Source organism: Corvus cornix, chromosome 1A (genome assembly GCF_000738735.6).
Source record: "Corvus cornix cornix isolate S_Up_H32 chromosome 1A, ASM73873v5, whole genome shotgun sequence".
Taxonomy (NCBI): domain Eukaryota; kingdom Metazoa; phylum Chordata; class Aves; order Passeriformes; family Corvidae; genus Corvus; species Corvus cornix.
This window is the reverse complement of record NC_047057.1, coordinates 35,233,050-35,252,823: the sequence shown is the minus strand read 5'-3', so window position 1 is coordinate 35,252,823 and position 19,774 is coordinate 35,233,050. Positions and strand designations below refer to the sequence as shown.

At 38.7% G+C, this 19,774-nt stretch overlaps 1 long non-coding RNA gene across 2 annotated transcripts in view; it reads right to left on the bottom strand.

Moving 5' to 3' along the window:
- LOC104698387 overlaps positions 1-19,728 on the bottom strand; it is a 49,590-nt gene extending 29,862 nt beyond the window's left edge. For both annotated transcript variants that reach the window (XR_002043262.1, XR_753316.2), the window contains exons 1-2: positions 19,282-19,728; positions 3,808-3,926 (exon numbers count right to left, since the gene is read on the bottom strand). This is a non-coding gene — a long non-coding RNA (uncharacterized LOC104698387). The remainder of the gene's footprint in view (positions 1-3,807; positions 3,927-19,281) is intronic.
- Positions 19,729-19,774: the final 46 nt, after the last annotated feature.

Genomic DNA, 19,774 nt, shown 5'->3' with positions numbered 1-19,774 from the left:
CTCCATCACCATATCACTTTTTATCAGTTCAAGAAACACTGACTCCAAAGCCAAAAATCATTCAATCAAAATCAAAATGTCTGGTTAACTTTTGCTGGGTTGTAAAGACCCACAAAATACGTCTGGTAATTCATCTGCAAGTCTGAGCCAGGCAGTGAAGCCAAAGACTAAAGGAACATTCAGCATGGTGAACTGCTAAGGAAAGCTCTTCCTCAGTTTATCCATTCTGGGGTCACTTATGCTTTCTGTAGGGCTTTAAATGCTAAGTCTGTTGCTGGCTTTTAGCCAGGCCTATTGCTGGCGCCAGAGAGACTCATCATTTTATCAGTCTTGCCTCTGTTTCATGAACATTGAATTGTTTGTGGGATATTCTTAGAACGCAGAAATGATAGATCTTTCTGGCATTCAAATTAATTCATTAATTTGATTTATTTGTTTTCCCTAATAGCTCAAGATGTTTCAGCTGAGTATTTATTTGGAAGGACTTGGTATACAGAGAAATGTGAGGAAAAACAAATGTTTTTGTTCCATTCAGATTAGCTGGCTGTAGTGCACATGGAGAATACACAGCCCATGCAGATGCAAAAGAAAAGCCAGTATAAATGTTTGCTTTACAGTATTCAGTAAGAACTGCTAGAGGCATAACTTGTTCCTGGGGAAAACTGCTTGAGCTCTGCCTTCAGTGTTAGCCACACATCTTTCTGTTTTTCAGACAGTGTCTTCCTTTGACAATAATCTCTAAGAACAGGGTACAATTCCAGCACATGCAGAATATAGACAAAGCAAGTGTACTCATGCATGTTCACTCTTAAGAAAGGATAGGAGTATTATTTGCACTTTTTTTTTTGTGAGAATGAAGGCTCAGCAGGATGTATGCAGATGGCCCACACTCCTGACTTACCACACACACCTTACCTTACAGGAACATGGGTTTTGCATTAAAGAGAGCAAAGAGTAACTCAAACTTTCTACTCTCCAGGGCATCACATTTGGACCCCTATGCAAGTGGGGAGTGGGAGATGAGAGAGGTAACACAGCAAGGCAAAACAATCTAGGTCCCTATAACTCCTGAAATTCAGTCCTTCTAATTAGATGTAGGTGTTTCTCTCCATTGGCTCCATAGGCAGCATTGATTGACAGTGTTGATGAGAAGACAGTTTCATACACTTGCTGCTGTTCTGAAAGAAGTCATCCCAGCATTGGCGAGAACTAAAGGATGACTCTTTAAGGTGGCTGAGTGTTGTAGAGGCAGTGCAGAAAATTGCCTAGTATCATGCAGTCGAGCCAGTGACCTGACAGAAAATTGTGCTGTGATCTCCTAAATCTGGCTGCATAGTTCTCTCAACGAGAACCAGCGCAGACCTAAATGACAGGTGCTGCACAGCCTGTAGACATATCCTATGATGTGGGAGACAGTGCCACGTCACTAGTGTAAATGATGGGGATAGGAAAGGAAAGAGGACAATGTATTGCTCTTCTCCATTGCATATCTACGCCTGACCCCATGGCAGCTGTTCTCTCAGAGCAATGTTGAAGTGCAGTAATGAAGCATATGAAGGTTCAGCAATGCTACGGATCTCATCGGTATGAAAAATTAACACAGACTGCTATCATGAAAGTGAAAATGTCAGTTTTACTTTTAAAAATCAACCTCAAAATCTCATGCAGATAGATAGGAAAATATTTACCAGTATGGTTTGCTGCTGGAAAATACATCATCATCATCATCAAGGATTAATGATTATTTCTCTGAGAAAATAATTTCCACTTTTCCATGTTAATAAAACTGAAAAAGTTCATCTGGATTTCAAATTATTTAAGTATTTCAATGTTATCAGAATGAAATATGCCTGTGTTTCATACCTACTTTTCTTTTTTTTTTTAGGTATTATATTCCAAACACTTTTTAATAATTTAATGGTTTTTTGTGTTGAGGATAGAAATTCCATTTATGAATAGTTTTAGTTGTTGAGGAAAGATGGAAAAAAATGATCCTGTCAGGCTCAAAAACCAGAAGACCAGTAAAAAGAAACAAAAAATGTAGTATTTCTTAATATTCGGATTTTATACCAATGCCATGAATGCTGGTGGTCTGACACTGTGGTTTGGCAGTTCCACATTCATTCAAATGCTAAATATTTTTCATCTCAGTTGTGCTCTCAGACATTTTGTGCATATGAACAATTTGCTTATGAACAAGGCATCTGTGCAGAGATGAGCCCATTTGTTCTTAGCTATAGTTATTCACATTTGATTATTTATTTTTCAGTCACATATGAATAGCAACACGTTCTGGAAATGGTATTGTTCCAGCAATGCTATATAAACAGGACTTCACCAGTCCCCAAACTAAACCTCAAATATTTGTTGTGATAAAAACTATAACTCAGGTCTTGAAGAGTCTCACAGTGATACGGCATGATGGTTACAGAAATGGGGAACTGAGGCACAGAGCAGTGAAGCGACTTCTGAGGCACTGAAATAGGTTAGTGACAGACTCGATTATGCCTTCAGTTAGACACCTCAACCTTGGCTTCTCAGGATACTCTGTTCTTGTGGCAGTGTTAAAACACTGAAATGATTTAATGGACATTTTCTTGGACAAATTGTTCTGTGTGTACTTGTCCAAAATGGGTAAGTATTGACTTATATTGCTCGAGTCAGATGGGATAGATTAATTTTTAAGCTGCAATTTTTCACAACTAAAATGTTCTTTGATTAGTAGAGTAGTAGATATAGCTGTTAATACAGTGCATATAATCAGGGGAAAATTTTAATTTATCTATGACTTTCTTGCAATATATCCAGAATTCTTTTAATTCTGCCCTATATACTGTAATTTATTATAATTTTCCCATTTTGAGTCCTGTATTTTCCTATTTCTTCTATGTTGTCCTGGTTGACACCAGAAGGTTCGTGCTATACCAATACTTCATTTAATTCAAAATTTGAGATTATCTCTCAATAGACCAATGACAATCAAAATACTTACTATTTATAGTCTAGAATTATGCATACGTGGGATTCAGGGTAAAAAGGATATGTCCCACCTCTGATTTTTAATATTTTATGTATATATACTCCTAGCTTCTAAGACAGCACAGTCAAGACATCTCTTATTAAATAATGTGGAAGGAACTATTATTGTAACAGGTTTTCTTAAATATTTCTTTTAAAAGTTCTTATGTAAATTTCTAGGCAAGTGTTGGAATAAAGCAAGGTAAAATTAAGACTAATTTTTGCTGATCTTAGACCAAATAGAAAGTGAAATTATCCCTTCACATCAGCCACCTACAGCAATGCACATTTGATGGGACAACAGCTGAAAGAGGTTTGAGAAGGGTTCTGCATGCTGTCACTTAAACATTAGGGATAATCTTTTCAGACTATTGGCAAAATGAGTTGGCCACAATCAGGTTGAGGTTTGAAATTTACATAATTCATTATACAGTTGTCTTATGGTTTGGATTTGGTTTTGAAGAGCAAGTAGGCACCATTGAAAAAATATTCATCTCTTTTGGGCTGCCAGGGGACCCTTAAGATCAAAATTTGGCTTCCCAAGTGATACAATTCATATGAAATCTGGTGAGGGTTTACAATTTTCACATTAGTAATAGTCAGTGTGTTTCCATCAGAGAGGTTAGAAGCTGTCATTTTAGGGTTTTTTCTGCCTGCTGGTACGTTACAGCATTCACACCTGCCAGAAAATGTCAGAATGTTCATTCCAAGAATAAAAATGTGGGCACACTTCTGCCTCCCAAAATAAATAGTACAGCAGATATATTCCATAGCGCCTCCAATACTCACAGGTTGGAGTTAGTCATTCTTCCTGTGAGAGGGTGGCCATCAATCACTGTCAAAGGAAGCCTTCAGTCTGGAGTCAAGAACAGGGGTACTTAGAGCAATGGATGAGGAGCACATGGAGCCTGTAGGGAAAGAATATGCCTTTTCATATTAGTGAAACAGCACTGTAAAGTCTCAAAAGCATCTGGGATTGAAGAAGGAAAAATTGAAGTATGGAGAGTCTGCTGGTTTGCCAAGCAAATCATCTTTCAGTCACAACCTTCTCCTCCCACAAGACCAAAGGGTGAATATTTTCATAATAAAATGGAAATGCCAATGGAGCATACTCAGCAATCATCTGCATTGATTTACTGGGAAAAAAGGAAATCTTTCTTCTATTGTAAAGTAGTACCACAATTTTAAGATGGTAAATGCGTAAGAAACACAAAAATGATATTCAGAAACTAATTTATTCTGTCAAACTTACTCTTTTCAAATAAGTTCTAATAAATGAGTCTACTTTTGAAATCTTCCACTTAAGTGACATAAAAATAAAACAGACCAAATCATGAAAGCTTTACAGGGAAAGGTAAGATTGCTTTATATTTGAAGTGCTGAAATAGGCGTTGTATTGCCTAAATTTCTGGCTCAGTCACAGACTCCTTGGGTGACCCTGGATGAGTTATTAAATCTCACTTTGCTTCAATACTTACAGAGAAGAAAATACCCCCTTTGAACTTGTTTTACAAGTACTGAGGGGCAGCTAATGTGTTGTAGATTCTCATCCAAGTGAGGAACATGGTCATTTAAGCTCTCTCTATAGTCAGAGCAGGAGAATAAGAAGCTCCTTTGACAGTTAATGTAGTACAGCTACGGCCAGAAGGGTCATTTAGCAGAACCTGTTTTCATGCATTCACAGCAGAGTAAACTTAGGGTGACCAAACTCCTTATCTGTCATTTGGCTTAGCTGGTTGGCCAAAAAATTATTTTCCCACCCCCCATGCCAATATGACCTCCTCTAGAAGAGTTGGTAATTTCTTTCTTCTTTGTGCTTCATAGGTCAAGCTCCATGGCTAGACTGTTTCCCAAGAACTACTGTAGGAAAAAACACCCCTTATGCATGACATCATCTGAACACAAGAAGACCATGAAACCTTAAAGGCCCTGTATCTACAGTTCTCACAGATTCAGTGCTCTTGGGTTTTTTCCTAAAACGTTTTTTATGAGATGTCTGAAGCCATATTTTAGTCAAGGTTCTGCCAGTAACAACCTCTCGACTTTCTGAACTGCACCTTAGATGATGAGTTGAAAACAAGCAAGAACTCTTTGGCTGCTAAACAGCTGCTTATTCACACAGCAACTAACTCCTCAGCTTTTCTTAAAAAAAAGGTTTTGAAACAGCAAGGTGTACAAAGGGCTGACTAAAGCAGTCTAAGAACAGACAGAAAACTGTGGTAAGGAACATAATTGCAATACTCACACCATTTATATATTTATTATGTTGCACTGAAAAGAATTTAAAAAACCCCATCAAACATTCCATTTGGAAATGGGGGCCTGGAGAGGTGCATTCATGAAAAATGCAGTAGTTTTACAGAAAGAACTTATTTCAGCAAAAGAGAGGAAAGAAATCCTTGCTCAGAGCACTGCCTGGAGAAATGGCAGAATCTGGATCAAATCCCTGGTGGGGATGAAAACCAAAGGGATTTAGATCATGACCGTCACATCCTGACTGGCATTCCAAGACCACCTTGCTTTCTGTCTTACTTCCTTTTCTTCTGATTCTTCTGCTCCAGTTCTATGAGCTCTGGTAAATACTGACCCAGATTTACATTTCTATCAATTTCCTGCACTCTCCAGCCCCTTGAATATGAGAAAGTTTCAAGATCTCTAAGAACAAATAAGAGTAGGATAATAAAGCAAGACCATCCATTTCCTTCGAATGTGAACCACAGTCAGAAACTATATTGCCTTCCACTCCTCCTTATGCCTATTTATTGAGTGCTTTCTGTTTCATTAGATACAGTTTTATATAAATAAAATGATATCAGAGCCCGGAGACCAGAAGTGGCTTACTTGGAAAAAAAACCCCAGCATTTATTTGATGTTTAGCCTTCTTAAATGCAGGCAAGGATAAATACCTGAATCACAGACCACAGAGTTTTATGAGTCTCTGGTAAATGCATGCAGGCCTTCAAGATCTCTGAATTTAGCATTTATTTCTCAGCAATGAAGGGTAACCAAGGAGACACACAGTCCTAGACTGAATATTAAGTAGCATAGGCTCCCAGACTTGGATAAGAAGAGTAGAGAATTGTTTGCTTGTAGCCTATCAATTAATGCTACTCTGAATATGTGATCTTAGAAACAAGCACCCTGCGGACAAAACCTAGAGGTGGTGGGTGAAGGCACCCATCAATCCAAATTCGACGAGTATCAGTTTATTTAAGGATGGCTGTATTAGCTTCATCCTAAGGAATTTCAATGAAATCTCTGAATTTCTTTGAGAAATTCCACATGACAGGAATTTCAATTCATGTAAGGCTCTTGATGCTACAGGCTAGTTGAAAGGCTTCAATTTCTGTCTTTCTCCTAGTTGCTCCTAGGAAAATAAAGAAGCAATCTCCCACAGTACTTGGCACTTTGTAGTGCAAAAGACTGTCCATGAAATTTTCTGATATGGTATCAAGAGTGATATGAAGTTTCTGGATAAAATGAGAGCAGATGACAAGCTGCAGTAAGTAGTAATGACTCCAGAGTTTAGTTGATATACACACTTGGCAGTCACACACATGTTTGAAGTAGCAGGGGTTTGGGATCTCTTTTTTTGGTGGGTTTTTGTTTGTTTGGTTGGTTGGTTGGTTTTGGTTTTGTTTTTTTCCCTTCTTATTTGTTTGGGATTTTTTTGTTTTTTACTTCAGTCATCGAACAGGGAAACGGTTTGATCTTTTGAAATTAAATTAGACAAGCTGCTAATGAAGACTAATTGCTTTGCATAATTTTAAATATGTAGAGAGCGCTCCCTTGATCTGTGCAAGCTGAACTTGGGTTAGCACTGGGGCTAAAAAAAAAAGATAACTCCAAGCCATTTGTGATCTTCCCAATTTGTAACCACAGTGGGAGCCAAGATGCCCCTGAGAAAGCTGTAGCAACTCAGAAATGCATCACTGCTCTTTTAGTCTGCCCTGTCATATAGCTTAGCTGTGCTTTAATGTTTTGCTCACATGGGAATGCAAGTGTCCCTGCTACCCCCTCCCACCCTCTCTTCATTGACAGAAACCCTTTCCAGGCAGCACTTGTTATCCCTTTGGAGCCAGGAGCCAAAATCTGCCTCGGAAGCTTTACTCTTCTGGAGGTCAGTGGGATCTCCTGAAATATGGGACAATGACTGCAAGGAGAGGAGTCTGCAAGGCAAGGTTTGGTGGGGCTTTGAGCAACCAAGTCAGGTGCAAAGTGTCCCTGCCCGTGGCAGGGGGGCTGGAACTAGATGATTTTTAAGGCCCCTTTCAACCTGAACCATTCTATGATTCTGTGAGTGAGAGTGGAGATCCCATTGCTTGGCACAGGCTGATCCAGGCACCTCCTTAAGGGAGAGGGTCTCCAGCAGCATGGGCAAACCCAAATCATGGTGACTTGGGTCTTGCCTTCTCTCATTCCGGTGGCATATTACCAGTTTACCCCTTCACTAACACTGTGGTCGAACATCACATGTCTTCAGGGAGCTTATCCAAGACACAAAACGACTCTGATTTTTTCTTCTGGATTGATTTTTTGACAGAGCCAATTCACCACCTACCAGACACAAGGGAGAAAGAGCAGGAATGTACAGCTGGAGGTGGAGCTGGGATTTACCACACCACTGATCAGCTTAAAATGCTGTTGAACTGCACTCTTGAGGACGATTCACAGCCTAGTTTCTCTATATAAAAAATAAAAGAGTCACTAGAGTGCAGTAGGCTCTGCATGAGGCAAGTTGGAGCACCTAAGCTAACTGCTTCAAGTCAGCAGCCTGACCCCCCAAGTTGAAACATGCTGTTATGCAGTAATGATGTTCTGGACACACTTGGGTGACTGGTGGGTTGGGCTCTTTTCTGCAATGTTTATTGATTTAGCAAATGTGAAGAAAGGAGCGCCAAATCTGGCACTTATTAGTGACTCCATGCTGTAGCCTGCTTGCAAACATACAATGTTCTGAAATATTTTCTAAAGAGCCTAGTTTAATACAGCCTGATTTACCTCAGTTATCCTCTTCACAGATGACTCTCTCTCCAGTAACTCCTCTATCTCTTCTTCCTGCCTGTTTTCTTGCTAGTAGCATAACTTCTAATTTAAAATATATAGATAGAACACAGTCCAGTACGTCTGGGAGCACTCACACCGGCAAATTTTAATCGTGTAACTTTATGTGCTCAGGTAAAGAAAACCATCTTCCTCTGAGCTGCTGATGTACTCACTAGAAAAAGATCAGCTCTTTCCAGAAGCATGTGGATTGTGCTTCCTTTCTGAACCACTGTAGGGGACAGTTACTCTATAGTCATCATATAAGAAGCCTAAGAAAACTAATTTATAATTTAGACATGGGAAATTAAGTGCCCAGAATGAAGTACTTGGAGAAAAGTGTAATCAAAAATATTTTCTTGATCTGCAGGGTGAAAAAATGTTAAGAACACATGCAGCCACGCAGTGTAAAAGGCTGCATTGTTCATTTTGAGATCACTCCATTTCTAAAGTCATATATTATAAAGTATGGTTAGATAAAAGACTGAAAAATGTAAGGATTCCTCTATTGCCAGGAACCAGGACCACTACTCAAATTTAAAATAAGTTGTTCTTGGTTTACGCTGAGATTAGTGAGTGGAAAATCAGACAGTGCAAGTGAAGTAAGGAGTTTGGAGAACCTTTTGCTGAACTATGGAAGTTTTTTAGATGAGCTCAGTTTCTGAAAACATGACTTGCTGCACTTGGTTAAAGGCCCAGTATATTTCAGCCAGAAAAAAGTGCTCACAGGTTTATTTCTGGAGAACAGTGACATCTAGTGAGCATCCTGACTGAAAGTGAGCATTCCCTGGGGTCTTTAAGACTGAGCCTTCTACTTGGACCTAGCTTCTTTTTCTACTATTTGAATTTCACAGTTCCTTGAATCTGTACTGCATGTGCTGCTCATCTCTGGCAAGGTCTAATGAACATAAACGGAAAAGCAGCTGTGAGACAGTATGGTGACAAAGTGGGAATGACTTCGAAGAGGGGACTTAAGCATGACAAGGAATGTGTAGGTATGTGGCCTGGGACAGATTTGTTGTAGCAGAAGAATTACAGCAGTAGCAGAGTTGACTAGGCGACAAGCATCAAGCTGTCAATCAATGGTCAGGAGTTGCATCAGCCAGGAAACCACAAAGTCTAAGTCGTTCATTAGTTCAGCACTTTCCTGGTAGATTTTCTGTTTCTGGACTCCTGGGAAGCTCCCAGAAGAGTTCATGGCTGCCTTCTCATCCTGGAGATCCCAGGGCAAGCAGCCATACCCACTTCCACTTGCAGCCAGATGGACTTCCCCAGATACTAGTCTGAATTCATCCATGAGGTAAAGCCTGCACTCCTATTCTGGGGTTCAGCCCAGGACTGTGATAGTGTGTGGACACATCCATGAAGGAGAAAAGATGTTAGAGCTTTGAAATAGAATGCTTTTGGAACTAAAAAATTCATTCATTTTACATTGCAGCACTATGAATAAGTGGTGAGAGGGATGATACTCCAAGGACCTGTGGACAGAGGAAAGGGAGTCAAAAAGAACTGGAAATGTCCCTATGAAGGAAAAAATCTCAAATATTGCAGTGAGTCACACTGATCTGAGGGTTTACAAATAATTTTGAGGTACACACACACCAAACTGGAAGTTTTCAACACTCCATTAGCATTGACAGAGGGGACCTTTCACCTGTGTGATAAATGACCATTATATCCAATCCTATCTCTCCAGGCTGTAAACATAAATTTTATTATATAAATTACATATATTTTATTAGTATTATGAAAGGTACTGGGTCAGATTCAGCAGTGTTTCTTAAAGCAATCTAAGAGACAGGTTTTCTGTGACTGTGCTACTTTTAAAGGGCACAATCCTTTTACATCTAGATTATCATATCCCACTTTCATCTGCCAACATTTGAAGAAACTCAAAAATTATGATAAGGCCTAGACTGGTGGAAAACTAAAGGTAATTAAATCTTTACATTATGTGCTATGTAGTTCCTAAAGCTGGAGGATGAGAAGTTAACTTTACATAAATGCCTTCTTATATGCTACTTGAATGGATGAAATTCCCACCGCAACGTGAATTTTTGATCATTTTCTGTGTCATGGCATTTACAGTGCTGTTTTTTTTCTTTTCTCTCTTTTTTTTTCCCTCACTGCAAATGCTGGAAGTGTGCACACATTTGAGGAAAACTTGTGCAAATATCTCAAATGTCAAGAGTGGAATCTGAAGACTATCTCATTGTGTTATGGCTCTTCTTGTTTTATCTCCGGGAAAAGCATAGTATGTGGATATCTCAAGGAATCTGCCTCGTACTGGACAGGCACCACAGGACTTCTTAGAAGAGTACTGCCAACTGTCATAAACACACTGGCACCAACACAGACACTGTCTCTCAAGTCTTGCCTGATTCCTCTCGGAACAAGAGCTTTTCTGCAGAGATCTGATGAAGAGTTTGCTATAATGAGGGAATGAGCTGTTTCACATCACTGGAAATACGACACAGGAGTCAGACTGTGTGGCAGCCAGGTTATGAGGGCCAGCCATAGTCATGTGATAGTGTTTGGAGGACAAAGGGAACAAAACCGATTTTCCCAGTTACACCACCACAATCTGACAAAGTCACTGCAGAAAGACACTGACCAGGCGTGGAGAAAAATTACCTTACAGTGAAGTCTATGAAAACCTGACTGCTTTAAGAGTAAAGCTTCAGCAGCTAAGAAATGCTATTAACAAGCTTGTGCTTTGCTGTTCCTTTCCCTGCTCCTAGGATGTGTAGCTAAATTTCTCAGAGGCCATATTTTAGATGAAGCAATGGATGGGAAATCTTTAATGTTAATGCTAAATGTTCAAGAGAGGGCTCTTCAACACTAACTGGGAATTCAATGCAGTTTCCGGTCAGATTACAAAGTCAGATAAGAGATCTGACCTAGGACTACATCCAAAAAAAGACAGAGCTAGAAAAGCGAGACTGCGTTTAGCCATTCTCAGCTGCTTTAAAAGAATGAAAGATTCAGCAGAGACTCTAAACAGTGAGCTATTTGAGTTGGCTGTGTAAATGTAAACATAATGCTTCTAATAAAACCTTTTGTATCAGATTATTTTTCTCTTCAAACTGCATTTTATAAATAACTTGGACTTGTACAGATTCCCAATAGTCAACAAGTTGAAATAATTTCATGGATCATGTCCTGTTTGACCTGAGCCACTTGGAGCATTACAAGTCATTTTTGCTGTCAGGGTACCAGCTGCTGAAGGATGAATGATGCATTTTGCGTGTGACTTAGCAGATATTTTCTGATAAAAAAGTGTAGGAAAAAATACCAATATTGGTTCAACTATGGTTATTAGACAAATAGTAATGTTAAATCCTTCCGACCCTGACAGAGTCTTCTTCTCAAATTGAAAAGTTACCTGTGATTATGCCAGTGCTGATTGGAGAACATAAAAATATGTATTTATGGGTTAAATTTTGGAAGAACTACTTTCCACTAGGAAATATTCTGGATAAGTAAACAAATTCCTCATCCTTTGTTAATTAGGGATCTGTTTCAGGGGTTAAAAAAAAATCCATTATCTGTAAACTGGTAAACATATTTTTTTGAAGAATTGAGACAAAAATTTACCATTCTTCAATTTTTAGCACTATTTCCTTTTATGCTGCCAGGTGGAAAGTGAATAAAAACCTTTGCGCTTTGTAGGAATCTAATTATATTTTGAAATTTGTTTACTTATTAATAAAATGTAAAAGCAAGTGTAAGTAAAAAAACAACTGAGGAAGAGTTAGATCACCATTGAATGGCACTAGAAAGAGCAAGGCCTGTCTTAGAAGGCTGAAAGAACTTTATTTTCAAGAAAATAAACCTTATGACAGAGTTGGGTATCAGAAAGTTTCTATGCTTTAAAACAGACAAACTAAAAGATTATTCTCTTCAGAAACAAAAGAAAGAGTCATGATGTATTACTAGCACATGACAAGAGTGTATTAGTGGTAGATGAGGATAATCAGCCTGTAGGCTGATTCTGACCTGATGTGCTTCTTTTTTGAAGTTATAAAAAAATGAGATTGTAAAACAAGTAGCCAAAGACAGCATTTGTTCCCATTCTCAAGCTTACAATGATCTTCATGGTGTGCCTGTTGGCTTATATAAATTAGGAAATAGAGAGAAATGAAAATGAATGGTGAAGCAAAAATGTTGCAAATAAACCACTTGGGAACACCAATTTTCTTTTCATGAATATTTCTGTAATATTATGACATTGTCATTGATGGGCATTGTCCTGTGAAAGACAAAAATTTGCCAGAAAATTCGATTGATAACATAGAATGGTTTGGGTTGGAAGTGATTGTAAAGATCAGCTCATTGCAACCCTGCTGCCATGGGCAGGGACACCTTGCACTAGACCAGGTTTCTCAGAGTCTCATCCAAACTGGCCTAGAACACCTCCAGGAATGGGGCTGCCACAATTTCTCTGGGCAACCTGTTCCAGTGCCTCACTATGCAGACAGCAAACAATTCCTTCATAATATCTAACCTAAACCTATTTTCTTTTAGTATGAAGCCATTCCCCTTTGTCCTATCCCTGCCTGCCCTAGTAAAAAGTCCCTCTCCATCTCTCTTGTAGCCCCTGTTAGATACTAAAAGGCTGCTCTAAAGTCTCCCTGGACCCTTCTCTTGAGGCTGAACAGCCTCAGGTCTCTCAGCCTGTCCCCACAGAAGAGGTGCTCCAACCCCGTGATCATCTTTATAGCCCTTCTATCCATTGATAATCTATAACCCTATAGGTTTGGTTGTCTGTGATACATTATACAGGTCTGATCAATCCTTAGCTGGAATTGTTGATCCACCTATAAGCTATCTGTGTTACTTATGTTAAGAAAAGACTTGTTCCTACTTGGAAGAAGTAGATATTCTCCATATGGTTAGACCACACAGAGTGACACAGAAAAGTCTTTGTTAAAGCCTTTCCACAAAATGATAAATAAAAATAATTAAAATGAAATAGCCATTCCTTTTGTTTGTACTCTGTTTTTGTCTTTTCCTCTTTTTATCAATTAAAAAGCCATGATTAATAAGCACAATTCTTTTCCTTGCCTTTAATCATTGTGTCCCCTAGGTGTTGGTGAGGGCGCCCATGTCACTGGAAGAGTAGGACTGGAGTCCCTGAAGTAGCATTAAGAGAAACAATTACTGAATGTTGGCCTCTCATTTTTATTTCTCCAGATTATAAATTGCAGAGGGGAGTTTTGTTTATTTCTTTGTTTGAATAAAATTACTTGCTGATCAGTAAATTGGAACATGTTTTTCTCAACCCACAAAGTATTTGGCATTCTTTTCCAAACTAGAATGTTTACTGTCCACAGACCCTCATTCTTCTATTGCCATCTCCTTTTGTTTCCCTGGCCACTTTTTGTCTAGTCTCATGTTTTCCCCCACTGACTGCTGTACTTCAGTTTATCCTTCTGCAATCAGACTGAATCAGAGTATTAATGCCTGTGCTGTCTCATGTTACTAATATTTACTTTTAAGCTTCCCTTTTAAACAGGAATAGGTAGAAGAAGTTCCCTATATTCCATCCTCACACATTATGACTGCCTGCTGCTAAGAATAGAAGTTACAAGAAAGCCCTCCTACCTTTGCGATAAATCATATACTTGATCTGATGCAATCCCACGAGCATTCCAGCCAGCAACTAGAACAATAGTCAGGGCAGATGACATTTTGAGGGAATTTTGCTTCCAACTCAAAACAAACAGCAGTCACTGCCTCCAGAAGCCCTCAAGTACACACAGCTGAAATTTTAGTTCTTACAACTTTGTCAAATTTGGAACAACATTTTACAGTAACAACGATACATGCTGACATCAGAATGGTTCTTACATTCCATCAGAAATTTGGATACATTAGAGATAGTATCATTTCGAAGGGTACCACCTGGCATTACTAGGTAGAGTCAAGTTTGTTGCAATAAAATTAGGCAAACTCTTTAAAAGAAACATGGAAAATTTACTATAAAATTTTAAAAAATTATAGGCCTTAGGAGAAGCCAGAGAAGAAAAGCCCTCTCAAGTGGAAGATGACAGGAAATCTTAGAGACTTAGAAATTGCAGATGTTCTGAAATTTTTGTGCTCTCTTACCTAAAGAAGAAATTATGTTTTATTTCTGAATCATAACACTTTCAACAAAACTATGTGTACCTGGGTATCCAGGCTTGCTAGGAAATTGTCATACAGTCCTCATAATTCATAAAAATACTTCCAAACCTGTAGACTGAAACTTGAATAATGTTTTGCTATAATTTTTTTTTAATATGCATGCTAGATTTTTATCTCTTTGATGATTCCTTTATTATTCTCTTTAAAAGTACATTTAACCATAACATTATTTAAACATTATATTATACATATTTTATATGTATTATTGAAGTGAGATATTAATTCGTTACAGGCTGCTGCCTTCTGGTTTATACTTATAAAAAAAGCAAGCAAAGAAAACCAAACAAACCCCCCCCAACCCCCAAACCAACAAACCACCACCCAAGAAACAGTATTTTAAATAAGAAAATATTTGACTTCATGAAATATTTAGAAGTATGCTGCAAGTTCATAAACCCATACTGTTCAGTTTATACCAATTCACTGATGTGAGACTGGTCTTTCTTCCAGAATCATATTAAGCAACATAGCTAGCATCTTCCTGATATTATTCATTTCCCCATCTTCTGTCCCAGAGAGAAATTGTTTGAAAGAGATTTTAGAACAAATATTATGTGCATTATTCTGTGGGCTTATCCTGGGTAAGGGAAGGTTGAAGAAATATGCCTGAGACTTGGAATGAAAATAAATTAGCTTTTGCCATGGCATTTAATCCCTGTGGAATTTCAATCCATGATTTTGACTGGCCACTGAAAAAGACCATTTTTAGGGCACCCATGAACTTCAGGGGGTTATCTATGTGTAACTGCGTGAGTAAGGTGAAGAGCCGATACTTTAAAACAACTATCAATCTTTAAACAAAATACCTAGAGAGAGATAGACTTTATCCAGAGATTTAATCAGGCCCAACCTAAGATGTCCTGGGGTTATCATGTACCTTCTCCCTTAGCAAAGGCATGTATAACTTCATTGGACATGAAGAGATAACAGAATCCTACCAATTATCTAAACTTTCCAGCTAGAGCAATTATGTTGATCTTTACAATTACGGTGTGTCGTGTGTCTAATAAAAAATTAAACAAATGATACCCTAAATAACGAAAAAATTCTTCTACCCACTGAATCTCTGAACAGCGTTAGGCTGAATATTAATTATACAGGATGTTTACTTGTTATTTGCCGAGGACAACTGTTATGACTCCTATCCATTAATGTTCCATGAATGTCAGTTAGACACTGACAGATGACAGTCTCCTGTTCATGTCCTTGTCATCCAGTTGAAGGTGCTGCAGTTTCTGATGCACTGAAACCTCTTCTCCTGCTGCAAATATATTCTAAAAACATTGCTTAAAAAGCCAATGGGCAACCAAATCAGGTAAATAAAAAAATCAGTAAAAACTTTTTGATTTAAGTGAATGTTAAATCAGTCTGAGAGAAATGACTAGCAGTTTGGTCTTGAGCTAGGAGAAGAAAGACAGCTTTGCACAAAATTGCATATTCAGTTAATAAGATTTTGACTGATTTTTCTTTTATTTCCTATTTCAAGGAATGCTACTCTTCTTGAAATACATCAAAGCAAACCATTTGAAAGTAATATTGCAAATAGTCAAATGTCCAGATTCCCTCATCTTATCTGAACCTGACTTTAACCTAAAACTGACATCTATGGGTTAGATCAGAGTTGCCCAAGGTTTGATTCACTTATCTTTACACAAACGTAGTTACCTCTGTGTTGAGAAGTTTAAATTTAGCATATAAATAGTACTGAGCAATTTACTTTAGTTACTGCGTCATTCAGAGATGTACTATGTAGTTATTAGTAACCAAGGGTAACTTACCTTCCATATTTAAATGCATATTAGTGTACACATAGGCATATTTGCAGGTATTTTACCAGTATTTCATGAGAAAGGCATATCATATCAAACTACTTTGACATAAAATAACTGACTATACAAATAAGTATATTTCAAGACAGCTATTCCTAGCCTTGACTAAAGGTCTTTTAAGGATAATCTGAAACTTCTTCTTATGTCTTTTTCTGGCTGTGTTGTAGTTTGAAGCACCTGACTTTATAAATCTTGATGGCCCTTGTAGAATATTGGAGGATGATAACTCTACTACCCTATGGTATGAATAGCAGAAAAGAGAGAAGAATTTGAAATCTGAGGAAATGATGAAATGGTACCTGGCCTGTATGAAATAAGAACTGCCACTTGCTGTTCCACATACTTGCTTTGAATGGACCTGGACAGACAGCCATGGCTAAATCCATTTGCAAGTGTTCAGGTATTGGTAGGTTACTCAGTACTGGTTAGGACTACACCAGCCCCTTACAGGTCTCATTTAGTACTTAGCTGCTCAGGCTGCCGATTAACAGTTACCTGCCTTGTGTCTTTAACAAGCAGCTTTTGGTCAGGTGCACCTGAATCCATTTGATTCTTTCCCAACAGCCCCATCAAACAGGAGTGAAATGTTTCCATTTGAGCTATACACAACATCTTTGTTAAATTTAAAAAAAAAGTTATATTAAAGTTATAATGTGGTCTTGCAAAATTCTGAATAATGATCTTGAAGTTTCAGATCTACCCACATAGTCACAAATTAGTAGCTCAGAGACTAAAATATCCTTGCATCCTCTCTCTTCCCTCCCCCCCCCCCCACCTTGCAATCAAAGTTTTTGTACTCTCAGCTCAGTCAGTGTCAGTTTTTCACGTCTATATTAGAGATTATGCCAAAAATACACTGGAGGGTCTCAAACCACTTTAGAAGGCTGTAATCTGATATTGACAAAACTCATTGGGGAATATGATAGATTTGCATCGGTGCAATTATGACTTTGCCCACTGGCAATCTCCCAGGACACATGCTATTCCCTGACACATTTCCAGTTACCTTTCTGCACTGTGTGAAAAGAAGCCCTCTTCCCCTACTGGCAACATCATTTAGTGTGGGACATAATTGTACATGCCATGAGCTTTCCTCTGCTGAGATTACTGTATATTCACACATGCACTTACCAAAAAGTAGCTATTTTTCTGATTTGCATTTATGTCTCTAAAGAATACTTTGATCTACACACATAACCTCCTCTCACCCCTCCTCTTCCCCCTCCAACCTGTTCTCATTTATTAAAAAACACTGCTTCAGTTTTTTTGCTGAAGCTTGTCAAGGGGCAAGAGATATGAGGATCCTTATTACTCACGTCAGAAAAAGGTGTGATTCCCTCTCCTTCAGATATATTCCCTGCTTGATAATCTATGTATTGCTGCTTCTTAAACTAAAGAGAGGTTTTGAATTTTGCTTTCACTATTTTAGCTTCCTCTTAAAGCAATTTGTCAATGAAAGTCTAGTGAAAAATTATTTCCAGACAAGGAAGATGATCTAGTCAATGTGGTAGGAGGAAAACAGCAAGAACTCTAACACTTAGACCAGTCTCTTTTAATTGTAACCAACATCAAGTGTGACTTCTCAGCAGCACATTCAATATGTCATATCAGAAGAGATGAAGGTACTATGGAAAAAATATTGGAAAGAATTAGCAATATCCCACACAATTTACCTCACTTAGAATTATTGGTAATATTCGGCATTCAGCTGAACACTTAATACACTCTCCTGAACTAAGTCACACACTAATGATCTCCACTCTGTTAATATAGTGTTTTTGTGTGGAAATAAAATAAATTAAAAAATTAGTGAAGCTAGAGAATTCAAACTGATGCAATATGTTTTAGCTTACTTTCCATATAACAACTTCCCACTCCACAGTAATGCTTGCACTTTGCATTGACAAGTCTGTCTTTTAAAAAGGATGCATTGATAAAAAATTCAGCGAATTATTTAGTCTAGTCTTAGCTTCCCATTGAATTCAGCTTATACATGAGTTGGAAGCTTAAATGTTTTCTTGGATGTGAGCTCAAAACAGTATCTCAAGACATTTCCCCAGTGGAAAATAATTTCCTTAACAGGGTAGTGGTGAGTCATCTGGTTTTTGTGCCTTAGGGCTCTTCAAGGGAGGTGAGTAGATATTGCTACAGTATTCAATCATATGAAACCACAGCTGCCTCATCTGTAACCACATGGGGACAAATCAATGCCATTAGCTTCAGTGAAGTTATCCTGTTGACATATTGGACCCTAAATCCTTACCTAGAACACACAAGGGTGAGGACTTGTGGACAAAAAATTACAAAACATCAGAGAACTGAAAGTAAATTTTTCTTTAACCTCTCCCTAGGAATTCGCTAAATTGTAATTGGTATTGTACAACTCACTGAGGGAAGTAAATATAGCCCTCTACTTGTTTTTGCTATATGTGTACCTCTGAGGCCTGGGCATGTAGGAACTGAAGTTGTAGGGACATGAGTGGGGTGCACCATACAGATAAGACTTCTTTCTTTCATACCTTTCAGCTTTCACTTCTACTAGTCAGGACTAATAGGATAAAACTGGAACAGGATGTGCTGTAATTCATATATAACCACAGCAAATTATCATCACAGTAGAGGAAGCAGCAGAAATCTCGTGGCTTAGCAGGGCATCTGAGGCACAACACTTACAAAAGATATTACTGAAATAACAGGGCTAAAATACCACTCCTTGTTCAAAAATCCCCTTGATCATATTAATTCCCTGTTTCCGGCAGAGCTCGACTGAGTGCTGTCTTCCAACCCAAGCCTTTTTTCACTTATATTGCTGTCAAGCGAACGACCTGACTGCCTCTACGTGTGTGAACAGCCGTGTGGGGGCTGGCGAAGGAAGCTCGTTTGCATATGTACAGTCACACATGCAGTTGCATCTAGGTATCAGGGCCTGTGCAGTCCTTCCCATCCCTGTATGAAGAAAAATTCCGCACAAAGACTCATTTAAAGCCAGTTAGAAGCAAGCAAGCTCTGTTGATCTCCTTTGCTATTTTTTACTTAGGGCACATCACTTCAGCTGCAGACCTGACCATGCACGTACACTGCTTGCAATATCCAGCAATAGGCTCCTGTAGATGGATCACTCGCTGGGTGACACATCTGCCACTGGCTCTCTTGGTTACTCTCCAGCAAATCTTTTGATCCATCTGAACTTTTAGAAAATTACCTTGTTATAGGGCTGCTTCATGTTTGGCCTCTTTGCATTGGTCTCTTGATACCAAAGTAATCAAATTCACGAAGAGTCTCCTGAGTAGGTGTTGCATCAGCCTGGTCTGAACCACTGCGTGCGGTTCAGTGGTTATTTCTTTATTTCTATATCAGCCGTGATTTTCATCATGCAGTTTTTGCAAACTGCTTATTTTACAGCACGTACTTCACAACACACTGAAGAAGATTGCCTGAACCTCAAGCATAAACCCACACATCGTCTAAGTCCTCCCAGACCTGTCCAAACTCCTGAGATCGCTTCATCGGCGCTGCAAGATAGGGGAGATGCAATCTCCACCGCCCCGCTGCAGCAGGAACCCCGACTGCTGCTTCAGCTGGGAGCTGAGAAGGAAATCACCCCCCACCACCCATTCTCGCCTCCTCCCCGAACATGCCGCTGGAACCGGAGATCTCTCTTTTTGCCTCCCCTATTGCGGCTTGCGGCTCCCCGC